This window comes from Periplaneta americana, chromosome 13 (assembly GCF_040183065.1).
Source record: "Periplaneta americana isolate PAMFEO1 chromosome 13, P.americana_PAMFEO1_priV1, whole genome shotgun sequence".
In the NCBI taxonomy this organism is placed as follows: Eukaryota; Metazoa; Arthropoda; class Insecta; order Blattodea; family Blattidae; genus Periplaneta; species Periplaneta americana.
Genome location: NC_091129.1, coordinates 2,472,210 through 2,495,006, shown reverse-complemented (window position 1 = coordinate 2,495,006; position 22,797 = coordinate 2,472,210). Strand labels below are relative to the sequence as shown.

The window sequence follows — 22,797 nt, the reverse complement described above, 5'->3', positions numbered from 1 at the left end:
CTTGTCTTTACATTTTTTACAGTTTGTTAGAGAGAATTATAATACATTCAATTTGAGAGGTGAAGTATACAGTGGCGGCTCGTGATAAAATATTATGTGTGTTCACAATTTTGTGTTCCAAAATCGAAGAGAATTTGAAATCGTACATTTTTAGCCTAATATGAAATATCATGATTCCAATGTTTCACTGTCGAAAAAAACCGTATATAAATTCAAAACAACACATAATAATAATAATAATAATAATAATAATAATAATAATAATAATAATAATAATAATAATAATAATAATAATAAAAATAATAATAATCAAACCTAGTCTTTTTATTTCCTATTTTTCCTGGAAAGCCAGTTTACCCAGTTCTTTACTCTTCAAAATTACTTGAACAGAATTCATTGTTTACGTTTGTTAAAATTAATACATACAACAATTTACAAAAGCGTGTGTTCAGTAATATACGGTATTTTGATTCACAACACACTGATACACTATAGCCTATACCAGTACTGTAATCCCATTCGCATAGATTGATTACTATAAATACATGCCAGTAAATATTATTTTTAAATAATATACACCACCATACAGATATTTAAATTCATACCACCATCACATTCAGCCAGCACGTCTTTGAAAGCCAAACTATGCTATATGCTGACACTGAAGTATAGTAATTCACAAACTACACTCTCGTAGCAGCACTGTAAACACATCCACATAAAGTAAACGTTCCGACAGTGAGATGCTGACACCTGCAGGCTAAAATACAGACTTATTAAATTTTCTCCTCGAGATATACTATGTAAACGATAGGCATCGATGCACCTGACATCTGTAGGATAGATTCACTGTTCACTTAATGCTTTGTGCTCTTGACGAGTCATAAGCGGCTAGCGAAAGACAATTTTCTGCTGCGCATGGGTGAAATTTCTGTAACCTTCTTGAAAAGAGCACAGCTTGTATGTGAACGGATGTTGCCAAGTTTACATAAGAAGTTTATGCAAGATGCGGGAAGTTTAAAATACTCGATTCTGATATTATACATCCCCACTACGCCAATACGGTATTAAATAATAAAACTAGTCGTGCATTAATGGAAACAAGGTGTTCACGTGCTCTTGTGCTCTTATTGACGCACCGCCACTGGATGTACATGAGTGTAACACTAGATAAGAAATATTGACTTTGGGTGCACTAGATTAGCAGAAGTTCAATATTGTTACAGGGTTGTTGGATTTAAGCTATTTGATTTACTTTCCCAGAGTGCAGCATCCTGTAGTATTAATAAATTTAAGGGCTTGTAACTAGAAGACGGGCAAAATCCAACATGGCTGACGAAAACTACCAAAAACGTTCTGCCAACTATGAAGTTCAAATGCCACCAAACATCACAAAATCAAAGACGGAAAATCAAACATATATTTATATTTTTAAAGAAGAATAAGCTCTTCAAAAAATGAAAATATGTTTAATTTTCCAACTCTGATTTTTTTTGTGTTTGGTGGCATTCGAACTTCATAGTTGGCAGTACTTTTCTCGCAGTTTTCGTCCGCACTTTACTCCCACAAATCACTACAAAACACACACACACACACACAAAACATAATAATTCATCATCTTTTCAAACAAAACTCAATCCTCATTGACGTCTTCAACGACAACCTCTTCACTTCCAGTATGACACAGGCTTCAAGGCAATCTAAACTTAAGCCATGCAGGCAGAAAAGAACTAAACCAACACTTTGTCGTACAGTCAACTTCGCATAATTAAACCATGTATTTACAAAACATGAAATTTTCTTCGAACCCTTATTACACCTTAACTTATACGGAAAATTCAGTAAATAATTCCTTGAAACCACAGAAATACAGTTTTCTCCTCAACATTGAACACAATTCTTATTCACCAGCGAAAGAACTAAACCAAAATCGACCCAAATATAATACTCTGTTTATGTTCACAAATCTGTCACGAAGATCATAAAATTATAAACTTTCAAAAGCTTCAGTCATCAGACACAATACAGGCTAACACCACTCACGTCAAACAACCAAGAACAACTGACAACGTCATTACCCATTCAAAATTACGAAAATTCTAGAACAAATGACAACTATAACTAATCAAATCGAAAGCAAATCACAAAAATCATAAAATCACAAACTTTCAATAGCTTTAGCTATCGCTAACACCACTCATCTCAAACAACCAAGAACAACTGACGTCATTATCCATTCAAAATTACGAAAATTCTAGAACAAATGACAACTATAACTAATCAAATCGAAAACAAATCACAAAAATCATAAAATCACAAACTTTCAATAGCTTTAGCTATCGCTAACACCACTCATCTCAAACAACCAAGAACAACTGACGTCATTATCCATTCAAAATTACAAAAATTCTAGAACAAATGACAACTATAATTAATCAAATCGAAAACAAATCACAAAAATCATAAAATCACAAACTTTCAATAGCTTTAGCTATCGCTAACACCACTCATCTCAAACAACCAAGAACAACTGACGTCATTATCCATTCAAAATTACGAAAATTCTAGAACAAATGACAACTATAATTAATCAAATCGAAAACAAATCACAAAAATCATAAAATCACAAACTTTCAATAGCTTTAGCTATCGCTAACACCACTCATCTCAAACAACCAAGAACAACTGACGTCATTATCCATTCAAAATTACGAAAATTCTAGAACAAATGACAACTATAATTAATCAAATCGAAAACAAATCACAAAAATCATAAAATCACAAACTTTCAATAGCTTTAGCTATCGCTAACACCACTCATCTCAAACAACCAAGAACAACTGACGTCATTATCCATTCAAAATTACGAAAATTCTAGAACAAATGACAACTATAATTAATCAAATCGAAAACAAATCACAAAAATCATAAAATCACAAACTTTCAATAGCTTTAGCTATCGCTAACACCACTCATCTCAAACAACCAAGAACAACTGACGTCATTATCCATTCAAAATTACGAAAATTCTAGAACAAATGACGACTATAATTAATCAAATCGAAAACAAATCACAAAAATCATAAAATCACAAACTTTCAATAGCTTTAGCTATCGCTAACACCACTCATCTCAAACAACCAAGAACAACTGACGTCATTATCCATTCAAAATTACGAAAATTCTAGAACAAATGACAACTATAACTAATCAAATCGAAAACAAATCACAAAAATCATAAAATCACAAACTTTCAATAGCTTTAGCTATCGCTAACACCACTCATCTCAAACAACCAAGAACAACTGACGTCATTATCCATTCAAAATTACGAAAATTCTAGAACAAATGACAACTATAATTAATCAAATCGAAAACAAATCACAAAAATCATAAAATCACAAACTTTCAATAGCTTTAGCTATCGCTAACACCACTCATCTCAAACAACCAAGAACAACTGACGTCATTATCCATTCAAAATTACGAAAATTCTAGAACAAATGACAACTATAATTAATCAAATCGAAAACAAATCACAAAAATCATAAAATCACAAACTTTCAATAGCTTTAGCTATCGCTAACACCACTCATCTCAAACAACCAAGAACAACTGACGTCATTATCCATTCAAAATTACAAAAATTCTAGAACAAATGACAACTATAACTAATCAAATCGAAAACAAATCACAAAAATCATAAAATCACAAACTTTCAATAGCTTTAGCTATCGCTAACACCACTCATCTCAAACAACCAAGAACAACTGACGTCATTATCCATTCAAAATTACGAAAATTCTAGAACAAATGACAACTATAACTAATCAAATCGAAAGAAAATCACGACGAGACCTAGTATAAAAACCTAGAACTAACATATAAAAGTCACTAAAAAAAATCACGACTAACATTTAATTCTAAAATAAAAAAGTTGGTAATACTTACTACATACAACCAGGTGCCCGTCTTCTATGAAATTACCGCATTTTGTAATATTAATGAGTTTGAAATGGCTGGTAGGAGATCTTACATTTTAAAATAATTATTAAGTTTTTACTTTTAAGTTTGACTAAGCCTATTACAGTATTTTGTTTAATGATTGCTCTCTCTCTCTCTCTCTCTCTCTCTCTCTCTCTTAAATATCTTAAATATCAGCATTGAGATAAAGGCATTCTGTGTATTTGAACTGAATTTATGTGGACTGGTTACAGTTATTAGCAGGGCTGCCACCAATTCTGTCTTTATGCTAATTATTGGTACAAATATAGTTGTTGGCATGCCAAAAGATGCGACTCTATAACAGCTACCGTATTGTTCCGTAATAGTGCAATGCTGCTGGAAAAGAAAGAAAAACCAATGTGACGAAATATTCACCTCAAGATTTAGAGGCTGTTGTCAGTGTTGTTATCTCAAAGAATGCTGCTGCAAAAAGTATGGCGTTCCCAGAGCTACTATCCGATTCCAGCTAAGTAGTTGGTTTACTTGGACCACACACATCCTATCCTGACATCAGAGGAGGAAAGTACACTTGTGAACTGGATTATAACGTCTAGTAGAAAAGAATTTTCACGATGCAAAGAGGATGTAATATTATGTGTTAAAAGAGTTTTTGATATTGAATGAGAGACCCAACCAATTTAAAGACAACACACCTGGAATCGGATGGTACAAAGCTTTCTTACAAAGACATCCAGAGATTTCCACTCGCACAAGTGAATCAGTTACTTCTGCAAGCAGCTATGTAAGTGAAAAAGATGTAAGAAATTGGTTCTGCCTTATAGAAGAATGTCTGAAAAATGAAAATATCGACATAGGCTTATTTGATGATCCATTTAATGCAGACGAAACTAGTTTTGTACTCAACTGTACAAATTCAAAGATGCTGGGACCTAAAGGTGACAAAAATGTTTATGAAGTTGAGAAAGGAAACTCAAGTGTTCTGTCACTGTAATGTTTTCATTTTCTCATATTTAAAAGCTAGAGGCAACAAGTTTCCAGTCATCCTGTTAGTTGACTTTTCAGGTAAGTCAGCTTTGAAGTAGTGCTAGTTGCTCTGTATCCAAATGCAACCAGAATTCTTCAGCCAGCATGTTGCCGCTTTCAGACCATTAAAAGAAGGATGGTGCAAAGGAGTTCTTGACTGGCATAGAGATCACACGACCAAGGATTTAACAAAGGAAGAATTCTGCCCAGTTTTGGAAACTGTCCTCAACAACATTATGAAGCCCGAAATACTAAGGAATGGTTTCTGGGCTTGCGGCTTATTTCCTTGGAATGCAGATGCTATTGAATATTCAAAGTGCCTCGGCATTACAGAAATAAATGAAGAGATGAATAATAACAAGGAAAATAAACTGCCAAAATAAGATTATGGAACATTTAAACATTTTAAAGCTAATTTATCAATTCTGTGTCAGACAGATTTCTTTGTTACGGAAATCGCCATTTAGTTTTCAAAATGTTAGCATTCAGTAATTAAAATTACTAGTGCTCATTCAATCCTGAACCGATGGAAAAACTATTTTAGACAACTACTAAATATACATAGGCCAAATAGAAATGATCAGGACGAAATTGAAATACAAACTGCTGAGCCATTTATACCCGAACCCACACTTTCTGAAGTCGAAATTGCGATAGAAAATATGAAAAATTATAAGTCTCCAGGTATCGATCAAATTCCAGCAGAATTAATACAAGAGGGTGGAAGCGCATTATCTAACGAAATTTATAAACTTGTACTTGCTATTTGGGAAAAGGAAATTGTACCAGAACAATGGAAGGAGTCCATAATCGTACCTATCTTTAAGAAGGGGGACAAGACTAACTGTAGTAACTTTCGAGGAATATCACTTTTGTTGACGTCGTACAAAATTTTGTCCAATATTCTTTTGAGAAGATTAACTCCATATGTAGATCAAATTATTGGGGATCATCAGTGTGGTTTTAGACGTAATAGATCAACTATTGATCGGATATTTTGTATTCGACAGATAATGGAGAAAAAATGGGAGTATAAGGGTACAGTACATCAGTTATTCATAGATTTCAAAAAGGCATATAACTCGGTTAAGAGAGAAGTTTTATATGATATTCTTATTGAATGTGGTATTCCCAAGAAACTAGTTCAATTAATTAAAATGTGTCTCAGTGAAACGTACAGCAGAGTCCGTAAGGCCAATTTCTATCTCATGTTTTTCCAATTCACTGTGGACTAAAGCAAGGAGATGCACTATCACCTTTACTTTTTAACTTTGCTCTAGAGTATGCCATTAGGAAAGTCCAGGATAACAGAGAGGGTTTGGAATTGAACAGGTTACATCAGCTGCTTGTCCATGTGGATGACGTGAATATGTTAGGAGAAAATCCACAAACGATTAGGGAAAACACGGAAATTTTACTGGAAGCAAGTAAAGAGATAGGTTTGGAAGTAAATCCCGAAAAGACTAAATATATGATTATGTCTCGTGACGAGAATATTGTACGAAATGGAAATATGAAAATTGGAAATTTATATTTTGAAGAGGTGGAGAAATTCAAATATCTTGGAGCAACAGTAACAAATATAATTAACACTTGGGAAGAAATTAAACAAAGAATAAATATGGGAAATGCCTGTTATTATTCGGTTGAGAAACTTTTATCATCCAGTCTGCTGTCAAAAAATCTGAAAGTTAGAATTTATAAAACAGTTATATTACCGGTTGTTCTTTATGGTTGTGAAACTTTGACTCTCACTTTGAGAGAGGAACATAGGTTAAGGGTGTTTGAGAATAAGGTGCTTAGGAAAATAATTGGGGCTAAGAGGGATGGAGTTACAGGAGAATGGAGAAAGTTACACAACACAGAACTGCACGCATTGTATTCCTTACCTGACATAATTAGGAACATTAAATCAAAACATTTGAGATGGGCAGGGCATGAAGAACGTATGGGCGAATCCAGAAATGCATATAGAGTGTTAGTTGGGAGGCCGGAGTGAAAAAGACCTTTAGGGAGGCCGAGACGTAGATGGGAAGATAATATTAAAATGGATTTGAAGGAGGTGGGATATGATGATAGAGACTGGATTAATCTTGCTCATGATAGGGACTGATGGCGGGCTTATGTGAGGGCGGCAATGAACCTCCGGGTTCCTTAAAAGCCAGTAAGTAAGCAAGTTGTAAAATTACTATAATTAATTGATTAACTAGTGGACTTACTCGTGTTAATTATGTAAGATTTGTGCGGCTTACAGATGTTTCAGTGCTTCACGCACCATCCTCAGAGCCTACTAGATCACGGCGTCATCTCGAACTTCTCTGCCTGTTATGTGGGTGCGTTTGATTGTTGAAAGGTGTTGAAGAGTGGAGTCAAATAGTGTGTGTGTACTGAAATTGATCTGTGTGTTGAGAATTTGATCGGGCTGTGTTTTAGTGTGTTTGTATATTTCGTATTGTTCTAGTGTGTTGAGTTTTTGGTTCTTGGGTTGTATGTGTAGGATTTCCATGTCCGTATTTATGTTATTGTATGTATGGTTAGCATTGGTTATGTGATTGGCGTATGTAGATGTATTGTGTCCTCTGGTTATTGCTTTAATGTGTTCTTTGTAGCGTGTTTGGAATGATCTGCCTGTCTGTCCTATGTAGAACTTATCGCAACTATTACATGTGAGTTTGTATACAAACTGTAAGCCGGACAAATCTTACATAATTAACACGAGTAAGTCCACTAGTTAATCAATTAATTATATTCAAGTGTTAAAAGTAGTGTACGCAAGATTCAAAATGGATAAAATTACTAGTTCTAAAACATTGAACATGATTCTCCCGAGATTGAAAGTGTCATTTTCATTTTGAAGAGGGTTACATAAATGTGAATGTAATATCATTCTGGTTGTTACGTTGTTAAAATTCAAGCAATTACCAGTACTCTTGAAACTCATGCATACACGTGCACAAATTAGGAGTTCACAATGCATTACTTCTGAGACATTGACTATTGGAAGAATACCAAGTATTAAGGGGATGAAATATTTTTTTAGGAAAAGGTGAAAGTTATTAATGTGCTGTGATTCCTTATTTATTAGTCCGTATGGGCTATTCCATCTCAAATCGACCGAAATATAGAGAAAATTGACCTTGCAATTTTTAAATATAATGAAACTTTTTTGTACATAGAGAACTGTGATACAATGCTTTGTGCAAAGTTTGAGGCATCAGAACTTCATAGTGTTTAAATTAAAAACATTTAAATTTATCGTATTTTCATAAAATTAGCAACTTTAAACTGTTGTGGCTCCGAAACCCTTTCACCCAATGATCAAAATCATGGTTTATTTTGATGCTGAGAAATTAAAGTTTATATTGACATATAAACAGATTTTCTTACTTTTTATGGAATTGGAGAAATTTAGATTTTTCTTCATTAAGACGCCTTTGACCACGAAAAAATATTTTTAAAATATATGGTTAGATTCCGCATTTAAAGTACAAATAAACACATATTTTTTACTGGTGCATCGTTGATAAGAAAGTATTGAAAATATCAAATAATTAAAATAAATAGTACGCGCGTGAACTAACCAGCTGACTGTGAGGCGGGAGCTAGCCGAGACAAGCAAGGCCAGGAGACAAACAAGTGATGTATCGTCTAGCAGCGCATGGCTGTGGTAGCTTTATCACAGCTTTTCATAAACACAGGAGTAAAATGACGCCCAACGCTTGCTTATCTTCAGCTCTTGGCCAGTGCGTGCGGTACTGCGCTGTTCAAGTCTAGGCGTGTGAAAATAATTTATTTAATACCCTCGAAACTTATTGCCGAGCCACTAAGCAAACAATGCCGAATCCCTCTTAATAATGCAAGGTTTTTTCTCAATATTTTTTACATTTTTACAAATTGGCAAAAAGCCTAAAAGTAAGTAAAATCAGATTATCTGTCTCTCTGTGTACAATAAAAATAAGGATTACTTCTTAACATAACCTACCAAATGTCAGCTTCAAAATGAGCTCCCGTTCAATGTTCTGCAGTAAATGGTTCCAGAGTTCTGAGCGCTGAAAGAGGCTTGTTTTTATAAAATACGCTAAATTTGTCGCTCAATAGTACGAAAACCGTTTGACTTTCGATAGTATATTTTTGAAAATGCACTGTCCTAACCAGCTTGTATAAATAGGGAAAAAATTAGAGTATTAAAAAAATGCGAGGTTTTTTACTGATCTATGTTATATGGAATAGCCTGTATGGTTGATCTAAAAATGGAGAAAACTATTACAAAGCATTATGCAGAAGAAGAAAAAAAATCTAGGAAGGTTTCTTTGTAAGGAAGTATTCTGAAACCACATTAGCAGATTCCAAGAACATGTTTTTTTTAATTACAGTACCTAGAAATATAGTTCTGTTTGCAGGCCATAAATTACTTCTGTTACTGTTTCTGTGTGGATCTGTAAGATTGATAAGTTAAGATATTGATATTGTAACTCATCAGGTAATTTGCTTCCAGGTGATGGGTTATGCTGGTGTACACCATTTTCTTGCCCAGTCTTCTGATGAGCGGAGAGCTTTAGACATGGCAGTTCTGACGGAAGTAGGGATTGAACGACACATCACATAATTTGGTGTGTTTACAAAACTTGTAATTTAATTTAACTGACAAGGAAAAATTGTAATTAAATCATAATTTTTCTCTTCTTTGTACAGCTATGTTCCATTTCTGAATTCAGTGTAATAAATCTTTCTTTGTCATACGAACTAGATGTGAATAAGGGGTGCTCTGTTTATAACTACAGTATGTTCCAAAACATTATTTAATTTTTATACGGTATTGTAATTAAATTTTGTTAGCACCTAAGATCTTTGTGAGAGATTTACTTGTTCAGTATGATCCTATTAGTCACACTTCATCTGGAATTGATTGATAACACCGTTCTGCATGGATTTTGTTGTTTTGAAATAAATGAGCGTTTCTGAATCACAATTTCACACTGATTGCAAAAATGAAATCCATTTTCGCGTACCACATCAGAATTTTTTACAATTCAAAATTTTATGTTTTCAATATTTTTCGTAATATAGTAATATTACAGTGTGTTTGTCATTTGTTAAAAAGGCACGACAGGTTATAATTTAAACTTTATTACTTAAAATGTGACATATATTTTATTATGTTTGTATTTGATATTTATTAAAATCTACTGACTATATCCGCCCTTGGGGATGTACAAAATTGTATCCTCCCCCTTAAAATGAACCGAGGTTAAGACATCTGTTGTTTATTCTTGGAGATTTTTATCTGTCTGCACCCAACGTTATCTATAAACAGGAAGTTGAAATGTTTAGTGTCTCAGGTCATAAAAAATTATGAAGAAAATATTTAATCTTAGAGATTGCTATTAAAACTAACAATGAATTAGAGAAATGACATAGGGTCAGAATATAACAACTTTCGTAAAGAATACTTACTTTCAATATTTTGGCATTAAGTTAGGAGACCAGGACAAATCCTGGTGCCCCCACAACGTATGTCGTAGTTGTGTTGAAGAGTTGAGGAGTTGGAAAAATGGAAAAAGGAAGTCATTGCCCTTTGGTATCCCTATGATTTGGAGGGAATCTACAAATCATGGAGACGATTGTTATTTTTGTACAGTTAAGGTAGCTGGATTTACTGCTAAAAACAAGAAAGAGATTCTATATCCTAACATTCCGTCTGCCATTCGGGCCGTACCTCATGGTCCTGATATTCCCGTTACACTACCCCCTGAATCAGATACACTGCGATCTGCATCCAGTAGCACTGAATCTGAATCTCCAGTGGATCATACTTATGAACCAGACAATACTGGTGATGATAGATGTTTTAATCAAAGTGAGCTTAATGATTTAGCAAGGGATTTAAATTTGCCTAAACAATCAGCAGAACTATTAGGTTCTAGGCAGTGGCGGCTCGTGATAAAATATTATGTGTGTTCACAATTTTGTAGTTCCAAAATCGAAGAGAATTTGAAATTGTACGTTTAGTCTAATATGAAATGTCATGATTCCAATGTTTCACTATCGAAAAAAACCGTATATAAATTCAAAAGACATATAATAATAATAATAATAATAATAATAATAATAATAATAATAATAATAATAAGATTAATAATAATAGTAATAATAATGAAACTCAGTCTTTCTATTTCCAATTTTTCCTGGTAAGCCAGTTTACCCAGTTCTTTACTGTTCCAAATTTCATTGAACAGAGTTCATTGTTTACGTTTGTTAATAATGAATACATACCACAGTCCTGTTATTTACAAACGCGTGTGTTCAGTAATATATTTTGATTCACAACACGCTGATACACTATAGCCTATACCAGTACTGTAATCTCATTCGCATAGATTGATTGCTGTGAATACATGCCAGTAAATATTATTCTTAAATATTATACAGTACCATACAGATACTTAAATTCATATCACCACCACAGTCAGCCAGCACGTGTTTGAAAGCCAAACTATGCTATATGCCAACACTGAAGTATAGTAATTCACAAACTACACTCTCGTAGCAGCACTGTACACGTAAGTAAACGTTCCTACAGTCAGATGCTGACATCTACAGGCTTTTAAATTTCCTCCTCGAGATATAGCACGTGAACAATAGGCACCGATGCACCTGACATCTGTAGGATAGATACTCATCATGTTCACTTAACGCTTTGTGCTCTTGACGAGTCATAAGCGGCCAGCTAAAGACAATTTTCTCCCGCACATGCGTGAAATTCCTGTAACCATCTCGAAAAGAGCACGGCTTGTACGTGAACGGATGTTGCCAAGTTTACATAAGAAGTTTATGCAAGATGCGGGAAGTTTAAAATACTCGATTCTGATATTATACATCCCCACTACATCAATACGGTATCAAATAATAAAACTAGTCGTGCATTAATGGAAACAAGGTGTTCACCTGCTCTTGTGCTCTTATTGACGCACCGCCACTGGTTCTAGGTTAAAGGAAAAGAAAGTATTGGCTGAAGGTACATATTTTTCATGGTACAGGCATCATCAGAAGGAACTTGTCCCTTTTTTTGCTGAAGAAGAAAATTTAGTGTATTGCCAAGACATCATTGCCGTCTTAAAATTTTATAACATAAACTATAATTCCAAAGAGTGGAGGTTCTTCATAGATTCTTCTCAGAAAAGTCTTAAAACGTGTTTTGCTTCATAATGGAAACATTGCGGACTATTGCTGGATGTTAAAAAGGGACTGCTCTGAACAACATGCAAGGAGGTCAAAGAGGAGAAAATTTGAAGTGCAATATCGAGGTAAGGTTATGAAAGTGTTTATAATTATTAATTAATATTAATTAATGATTAATTAGTGGCAAATAGCAAATTGTGGCCTAGTTTTTCTCACAAAATTCTTGTTGAAAATAATTTTTATGACGTTTCACAAAGCAATAATTTCATTTCTAGTTATTCATGAATTGTCTGAAAACCTGACGTGATGGGGAAAAATGGAGATTATTTTCGAATTCAGCACAAAAAATCCATTTAGAATCGCCTATCAGATTGAAAACAACAGAAAATAAGTTTTGAAATGCAGAACGGTGTAGTGAGCCAGAAAGGACTTCCCTGTCCTTGGTCCTAAGTCCTGAACTTTTCAATATTTCATTGATTCTGGTTCACGTTAACACTTTGTTCAAAAAACTTAAAATTGTTTTAAGATATGTTAAAATTGTTAAAATTTTTAAAAATGGTTATACATCTTAGACAGACGGCCAGTTTCGACGCCGGTTCTGCGTCATTTTCCATGTCCTACGAACTACTGATGTTCCTGCTGATCTTGCATTCTGCCATTTGCATTCGTCAGTTGTAGGGGTGGGGGTGTGTTGCTTCTATGGTGGGGGCTGGTTGTTTGTGTGCTATGTATCACGATATCGAATAATGTGTGGGTATTGAACTGTAATTGTGTGTTAAGTATATGTTGTGGGTATGTTATTGTATGTTTATATATTTCGTATTGTTCTCAGATGTTTAACTGTGGACTTTTTGGTGTGATGTGTAGAATTTCCATATCTGTTTCTATATTATTGTAGTCATGATTATTGTTGATAATGTGGTCTGCATAATTTGATGTGATATTTGGTTTGGTTATAGCTTTAATGTGTTCATTATATCTTGTTTCAAAGGATCTTCCTGTCTGTCCTATGTAAAAATGTAGACAACTATTGCATTTTAGTTTGTAAACCCCAGTTGAATTATATTTATTTGAATGTTTAATGTGATTATTTAGATATTTCTGTGTTGTATTATTTGTTTTGTATGCTATCTTGTATTTTAGTTTTCTGAATGAAGTTGCAATTTTGTGAGTATTGGTATTGTGATATGAATGACACAGGGGAAAAAGGGGGGATGTCCACTTTCAGGCAAAATTCAGATTTCCATTCGCTTATATACTTCATATGAAGTGAATTAATTCTACACTGAGAACAGGGGAAGAAGGTTCTTAGTTACAGAATAACTGCTGGTTAAATTCTCAGTATTATATTCGGAATAATAGAGTTTCACATTTTAAAATTGGTTTTCTGAGAATTGTTTAAAAGTGGACATCCCCCCTTCTTCCCCTGGACTCTTCATATGTTAATGTTATGTATTTATTCTCGCGCGGTGTTTGTGTTGGTTTGCTCTGTTTTTATTTTGCCTTTTTTATTAGTGTGTCTATTATGTTAGGTTGTATCCATTGTCTTGTGCTATATATTTCATTGTGTTTAATTCTTCGGTGTAGTTGTCATTGTTCATTGGTATGTTAATTAATCTGTGTGTCATTGTACGGAAAGCTGCATGTTTATGTTGTATGTTTATGTATGTTGTATATATGCAGAACTGGCGTCGAAACAGGTCGTCTGTCTAAGGTACATAGCCTTTCTTAAAAATTTTAACACTTCTAATGTGTCGTTAAACAATTATTTTAAGTTTTTTCAATATTTGCACTGGTAGAAACTAACAGTGCTTTTTTTCTGGTGGAACGTGCCAGAATGGCATTCTGGCACACCTTTTTGTTGTATTTTTCATCACAGAACCGATATGAGTTAATAATTAAGCATTTTTCTTTGAACTCCACTCCACTTGAATAAATAAATAAAATAAATTAATTAATTCAATAAATGAAATAAAGAAATAAATAAATAAAATTAATTAAATAAATTAAATTAAATAAATAAGTAAATAAATAAATAAATTAAATAAATTAAATTAAATAAATAAGTAAATAAATAAATAAAACAAAATAAATAAATTAAATCGATTAAATTAAATTAAATAAATTATATTAAATTAAAATAAATAAATTAAATGAATAAAATAAATTTAATTAATTAAAAATTAAAAAAAATAAATAAATACAATAAAATAAAATAAATAAATAAATAAGTGAATAAATAAAATAAAATAAATTAAATAAAATTAAATAAATAATTACATTAAATAAATTAAATAAAAAATAAATAAAAATAAAATAAATTGAATAAATAAATAAATTAATTAAATTAATAAAATAAAATAAATTAGGCTTTCAAAGTCTTGGATGAAAAAAGGGTTAAAAACGACAAAATTCCCCCTTCGACAGTAATCATCTACCCATCTACTATAATGTACAGAGTTCCAGCACCTTTTTTCGCCAGTAAAAAAGCACTGGAAACGAGTATATTTATCTGTTCGTAAAGCTGTGATACTTCTGTAGTCCCTTCCTATACTTCCTTGACTCACAATGCCCTGCTATGTGTTTCCAATTTGCACTAATTCAAAGTAGAAAACTGACATCATGTATAATTATTAGGGAGCGGATTTTTATGTGCTAAAAAATTTAAATATATTTATTTTTTATTTTTTAAATATATATATTTTTTTAAGTATGACAAAATACCTTACTTAGCTTGAAAAAAAAAACGATCTTTCCACATCACAGGACGTCAGACGTGCATATTTAAAGAGAGAAATGTCACAAACACCTACACCGTCAATTTCACCTACAGGCACACCCTCAAATACTTGAGCAACTTTACACATTTTTTTATATCCACTGTTTTTCCCAAACACATTCTGGAATTTGTCCCTTAGTACTTGTACTTCTGAACCTGGTAGCGAGTCTAGTTTAATTTCCAAGGCACGCACCTCCCTGTTTCAGACAACAGGTTTTTGGATGTTTCGAGTTTTTTTATGGTGTCACACAAAAAGCTTAAATTTGCTAATAGGAAAGCCAAATCGTTTTTTAAACAACTGTCTTTCAGTATATCTTGAAGGATATCGATTGACGAAGCCCGATAACAGGGAATCACAACAAGATATATTGCCTTACTTGATAGACATGAGCGAGAGGCGAGAGATTTGTTTAAATTAAATAATGTTCATACCCGAGCTCTTATCTGTTGTGTTTCACAAACAAAGCGTGGAATGAAATCATCTTCAGCAACAATAAACATTCTTAATTATGTGTTGCAAGATCTCTCCTCCTTGTCCATGTTAATTTATTCTCTAATAATAACACTGATATGCTGCCTAGCAGTTCTCAGAACTTGAGATGATACTATTACAAATATGTATAACGGATACACCACACAGCGCTTAGAAACACGAAGCAAAGGAGAATTCTCAAAAAAAGAAAACGTACTTCTGAGTGACATAGCCTAATTGATTTAGTTTTTAAAATATTTGAAAGGTCTTGTAAAAAAAATTATTTAAGTAAAAAAACTCCAAGATATATGTGTTTATGATAGATTTCCTGAAAATATGTATTTACATAATTTTTTTTGTGAAAATATGTGTTTTTATGTGAAATAAAATTCGGGTTTTAAACTTGAAACTTCATGTTCGGAATTTTTAACTTTGTTAATTGTGTTTTATCATATGCAAAAATAATATTTAATTACATAGGAATCCGCTCCCTAATAATTATACAGAGAATTTACACTGCAATAACAGCAATAATGCATATTATGTATATATATATATATATATATATATATATGTGTGTGTGTGTGTGTAGAGTGAGATTAGTTGGGGACGCTCGAGTTTTCATTCGGATCCGGCCCGGCTATCAGGGTATTGGTAACCGCAAGGAACACGCATGCATCTCCGACACTTTTAGGCCTGCAAACTTAGGGTTATGCTTTAAAAGTTACAGTACTTACCAAGCTCATATTCGTTGCTCAAAATGTCCTCCATTTACTGCAACACACATTTGACATCTTTTTATGAAATTTGCAGTCACTCTTCCAAGTCTTGAGCACTGATAGAATTTATTGCATCTCTTATATTCTGTTTAAGGGGAGAGGATGGTACTTGTTGGTGAAAAATGAATAAATTAAATAAAAAATATTCTTTAAAATACTCTGTGATATGTGTGGAATGCATTGCATAACATTTTGTGGGTATTTGTGCCCTTATCGGATGTAGAGTCGCCATTTTTAAACTTCTGCGTTATGGATTTTTAAATCACTCGCCCCCCTTTTATTGCTGTTTCCGGTAAATTAGATTTTCAAAAATTTTTTTATTCTTTAAAATACTCTTTGATATGTGTGGAATGCATTGCATAACATTTTGTGGGTATTTGTGCCCTTATCGGATGTTGAGACGTCATTTTTGAACTTCCTGCGTTATGGATTTTTAAATCACTCGCCCCCCTTTTATTGCTGTTTCCGGTAAATTAGATTTTCAAAAAATTTTTTTTTCTTTAAAAACACTTTGATATGGGTGGAATGCATTGCATAACATTTTGTGGGTATTTGTGCCCTTATCGGATGTAGAGTCGCCATTTTTAAACTTCCTGCATTATGGATTTTTAAATCACTCACCTGCTTTTATTGCTGTTTCCGGTAAATTAGATTTTCAAACATTTTTTTTTTTTTCTTTAAAATACCCTTTGATATGTGTGGAATGCATTGCATAACATTTTGTAGGTATTTGTGCCCTTATCGGATGTAGGGTCGCCATTTTTAAACTTCTGCGTTATGGATTTTTAAATCATTCGCCCCCTTTTATTGCTGTCTCCGGTAAATTAGATTTTCAAAAAAATTTTTTTTTTCTTTAAAATACCCTTTGATATGTGTGGAATGCATTGCATAACATTTTGTGGGTATTTGTGCCCTTATCGGATGTAGAGTCGTCATTTTTAAACTTCCTGCGCTATGGATTTTTAAATCACTCTCCCGCTTTTATCAGTTTCCAGTAACTTCATTTTTTTTGCTACATTGCCAGACAAAAATGGATATAATTTCTGAACTATTAAAGATACATGCATGAAATTTAGAACACACATTTTTTGGAATATTAGGAAACTTTTCTCTGTAACAGAATTTTCTTAATTGATTTCATTTTAAAAATACGTCCGTTTGTTTGCAAGAAAGGAAATCAGAAAATTGTTATTAAATTTTAATTGTTTATTTTACAAATGTAGGGACTAATATCAAAATTCTATTACAAACAGTTTGTAGAACATGCTTTTGCAAGTACATTGAAAAAAACTGTTTGAATCTATCTTTAAAAACGGTTTAGATATATCGGTTTTTGTACAATCTTGCATTGGGTATATTTTTTTTTTCAAATTTGGGCCCCAAATAATTTTTTTTTTATATTTATATTTGGTTGAGTTGCCACAGCTATGAGCTCGCTACATACAAAAAATTAATATTTTACACCAAACAGGAAAAAAGTTAAAAAAAATACCATCCTCTCCCCTTAAGTTCGTTTATGGTGTGTGGGTTTCTTGCATTCTGTATGGCCTTAATTTGAGTAATTTTGTCACTACATGAGCAGAACTTCTACTTATTCCAGTTTCCTGCGCTAAACGTTTGAGGGATTTTTGAGGGGTTTGTTCCAATCTTTCACCAATCTCGTCTAATTTATCTTCCGACAGAACACGGCATTCTCTTTTCGGTTTTTCATCGTTTATCGAACTTGTTTGCATTAACTTCTTATAAAGTTTTATCCTACTAGCAGCTGGAACAGGTCTCTCTGGAAACTTTTCCCGAAGTTTTCAACTTATCGCTGCACAAGATTTTCGTTTCTGTATGTATGTATATATTTATTGTATAGGTAAGTACGTTCATGTAATGAATAAGTAGCCTACACGGAGCATTTTAAACTTAACTTAAACTTTTAAGATTACAACTTTTACTGCCAACCTAAAATAAATTAAATTGAATTACAAAAAATTAAATAAAAATAAAATCAATTAAATTAATTTAAAATAAATAATTAACAACGAAATAAATTAAAATAAAATGAATTAAGATAAAATAAATTAAAACAAAATAAACAAAATAGAAGCAAATTATATTAAATTGAAATAAGTTAAAATAAAATCAAATTAATAAAAATAAAATAAATTAAAATAATTTACATGAAAAGAAAATTAAATAAAAACAAAATAAATTGAAATAAATAATTTAAAATAAGATAAAAATAATATAACTAGATTAATTAAAAAAAATACAATAAAAATAAAATAAATTATATTATATTAAAATAAAGTAATACGTAATAAATGAAATAAAAGTGAAATAGCTTAGAATAAATTAAAATAAAGTAAAATGAGTTATATTCAATTAAAACACATTAAAGAAAAATAAACTAATTTAAATTAAAATACATTTGAAAAATTAAAATAGAATAAATTGAATTAAATAAAATTAATGTAAAACAAATTAAATTAAATTAAAGTAAAATGGATAAAAATAAATTACATTAAAATAAATTAAATTAATGTAAAATAGAATAAAAATTAAATTAAAGTAATATAAGATAAACGAAAACAAAATAAATTAAAATGAAAAATACATTAAATTAAAGTAAAATTATATGAGATAACTGAAATAAAAATCAAATATATTAAAATAAATTAAAAGAAAATAATATAGAATGAATTAAGTTAAAACACATTAAAGAAAAATAAAATAAATGAAAACAAATTGAATTAAAATAAATTAAATTAAAATAAACTTTATTAAATTAAATTAGAATAAACTAAAGTAAGATAAACTAAAATCAATTGGAATGAAATAAAATAAATTAAGCTACAATAAACTAAATAAAATACAAATAAAATAAAATTTGAAAAAGAAATAGAAAAAATAATTTAATAAAATGAAGTAAAATAAATTAAATGAAAATAAAATACAATAAAATAAATCAAAATAAACTAAATAAATTGCATTAAAGTGAAATAAAGTACATTAAATCAAAATTAATTAAAATAGTATGAAATAAAGTAAATTAAATAAATTAAAATAAAACAATATATACCAGATTAAATGAAAAGATAAATTGAATTAAAATAAATTAGAATAAAATAAAAATAAAATTAAATAAATTAAAATGAATTAAATATAATTAAAATAAAAATTAAAATGAATTGAATTAAAATTAATAAAAAAATGAAATAAATTCAAATAAGTTATATTAAAATATTTCGAAATAAAATAAAATGAATTAAATTAATTTAAAATAATTAAACAAAAATAAAATGTATTAAATCAAATTAAATTGAAATAAAATGAAAACAAAATGAATTAAAATACATTAAATTAAAATAAAATACCATAAAGTAAATAAAAATAAAATAAATTAAAATAATTCAAAATGAAGTAATTTAAATTAAACTAAATTGAAACAATCAAAATAAGAAAGAGAAATTAAAATAGAATAAAATTAAAGTAAGTTGAATTTAATTAAAGTTAATTAAATTAAAATAAGAAAATAAATACATTGAATTGAAATAATCTAAAATGAAATTAAGTAAAGTAAATTAAATGAAATTAAACTGAAATAAAATAAATAAAATTAAATTAGAATACAATAAAATAAAATAAACGAAATTAAATTAAAATCAATTATATAAAAGTGAAATAAATTAAAATAAAATAAATTAACACAAAATAAATTAAAACAAAATAAATTAAATAGTGTGAAATTAAAGTAAAATAAATTGAATTAAATTAAAACAAATTGAATGAAATTGAAATAAGTTTAATTAAAATAAAACAAATTAAAATAAGGCAAATAAAATAAAAATAAAATAAATTACTTTAGATTACAATATAAATAAAATTAAAATTAAAAAATTATATTAAATTAAAACAAATAAAATAAAAGTGAAACAAATGATATTAAAATGAACTAAATTAAAATATATTAAAATCAATTAAAGTAAAATTAAAACCAAATAAGTACCAATTAAGTACCAAATGGGAAATTTGGTACTTCGACAGATTCAACATATATCGCTTTCTTTTCCGCTGATATTTAATAATAATAATAAAACCAAAGAAATTAAATTAAAAGAAATTAAATAAAAATAATGTAAATTAAAATAAAATGAATTAAAAAAATTAATAAATTAAATTAAATTAGATTGAATTAAAATAAAATACCATAAAGTAAATAAAAATAAATAAATTAAAATAATTCAAAATGAAGTAATTTATATTAAACTAAATTGAAAAAATCAAAATAAGAAAGAGAAATTAAAATTGAAGTAAATTGAATTTAATTAAAGTAAAGTTAATTAAATTAAAATAAGATAAAATAAAGACATTGAATTAAAATAATATAAAATGAAATGAATTAAAATAAATTAAATAAAAAAATAAATGAAATTATGATAAATAAAAAATAAAATAAAATATATTAAAACGAAATAAAATAAATTAAATTGTGTGAAATTAAAGTATAATAAATTGAATTAAATTAAAACAAATTAAATGAAATTAAAATAAGTTAGTTTAAATTGAAAAAAATTAAAATAAGGTAAATAAAATAGAAATAAAATAAATTACACTAGATTACAATAATATAAATAAAATTAAAATAAACTAAATTAGATTAAATAAAAACAAATAAAATAAAAGTGAAACAAATTAAATTAAAGTAAATTAAAATAAAATAAAGTAAAATTAGAAAAAATAAATTAAATTAAAATGGAATGAAGTAAATTAAATTAATAAAGTCAATTATAATTAATTGAATTAAAATAAAAGGAAATTAAATAAAGCTAAGTGAATTAAATTGAAATTGGTAAAATAAAAATAATTTAAATTAAAGTAAATTAAATTTAGTTAAAGTAGAAGAGAATAAAATAAATAAAAATAAAATAAATTACATCAAAATAAATAAAACTAAATGAATTTAAATAAATTGAATTAAAATAAACCACTTTAAATTAAAATGCAGGAAATTTCAATAAAACAAAAAATAAATGAATAAAATCGAATTACATTAAAATAAATAAAATAAATTGAATTATTGAAAATGAAATGAAATATACTAAATTAAATGAATCTAAATAAAAACCTAAATGGAATTAAAATAAATTGGAATAAAGTAAAAATTAAATTGAATGAAATTGAACTAAAATAAATTAAGTTGACATAAATAAAATAAAATTAAATTAAATTCATTCAAATTAATAACAATAAAATAAATCAAAATATGATATTAAAAATTAGATGAAATGGAATAAAATAATATGAAATAAGTCAAATAAAAGTAAGATAGGTTCAAATACATTAAATTAAAATAGAATAATTTTACTAATGCTAAATTAAAATAAAATAAGTTGAATTAAATTAAAACCAGTTAAACGAAATTAGAAGTACGTTAAAATAAAATGAAAGAAATTGAATTAAATGAGATTAATTGAAATTAAAACAAGTATAAAATGAATTAAATTCAATTAAATTAAACTGAATTAAAATAAAAAATAAAATAACAATGAACTAAATTAAAAGTAAATTAAATTAAGTTAAAATAAAATGAAATTAATAAAAATGAATGAAATTAAATATAAATAAATAAATAAAATAAAAATAAATAAATAAAATTAAATATAAATAAACAAATCAATAGATTATATATAATTAAATATAAATAAATAAAATTAATTATAAATAAATGAAGAAATAAAAAGAAATAAAATAAAGTATAAATAAATAAATAAATAAAATAAAATTCTCTATAAATTAATTAAATAAATAAAATTCAATATAAATAAATAAATATAATAATAATTAGATATAAATATATAAATAAATCAATTAAATACAATTAAAAGTATATATAAAGAAATAAATTTAAATATAAATAAATAACTAAATAAATAAAATAATATTAAATATAAATAAATAAATAAATATATTAATTAAATAAAATTAAATATAAATAAATAAATACAATTAAAAAATAAATATGAATAAATAAATAAATAAAATAAAATAGAAATAAATAAATAAATTAATAAAATGAAATTAAGTATAAGTAAATAAAATTAAATAAAATTAAATATAAATTAATGAATAAATAATATTATATATAAATGAATGAATAAATAAAATTATATATAAATGAATAAATAAATAAAATTAAATATAAATAAATAAGTAAATTAATTAATTAGTTGACAAATTAATTAAATAAAATCAAATATAAATAAATAAATATAGTAAATAAAATTGAATGTATGTAGATAAGTAAATAAATTTAATGAAATTAAATACAAATAAATTAAATACAATTATATATATTACATATAAGTGAATAAATAAAGAAGTAAATAAGACAGAATATAAATAAATAAAATTAAATGTAAAAAAATATATTAAATAAAATTGAATATAAATAGATAAGTATTTATATTAAGTAAAAGTAAATATATAACATTAAATAAAATTCAATAAATAAATTAATTAATACAATAAAATAATTAAATAATTGAATAAAGTAGATTAAATTAATAAATATATTAAATAAATAAGTTAAAAAATAACTGAAATAAAAT

The 22,797-nt window shown here is 28.2% G+C and overlaps 1 protein-coding gene across 1 annotated transcript in view; it reads left to right on the top strand.

Annotated features, from left to right (window-relative positions):
• Positions 1-9,832, top strand: part of CSN7 (COP9 signalosome subunit 7) — a 36,925-nt gene extending 27,093 nt beyond the window's left edge. The window contains exon 7 of the transcript XR_011335423.1: positions 9,485-9,832. The gene's annotated coding sequence lies outside the window, so the exon portion shown is untranslated. The remainder of the gene's footprint in view (positions 1-9,484) is intronic.
• The last annotated feature ends 12,965 nt before the right edge of the window (positions 9,833-22,797 follow it).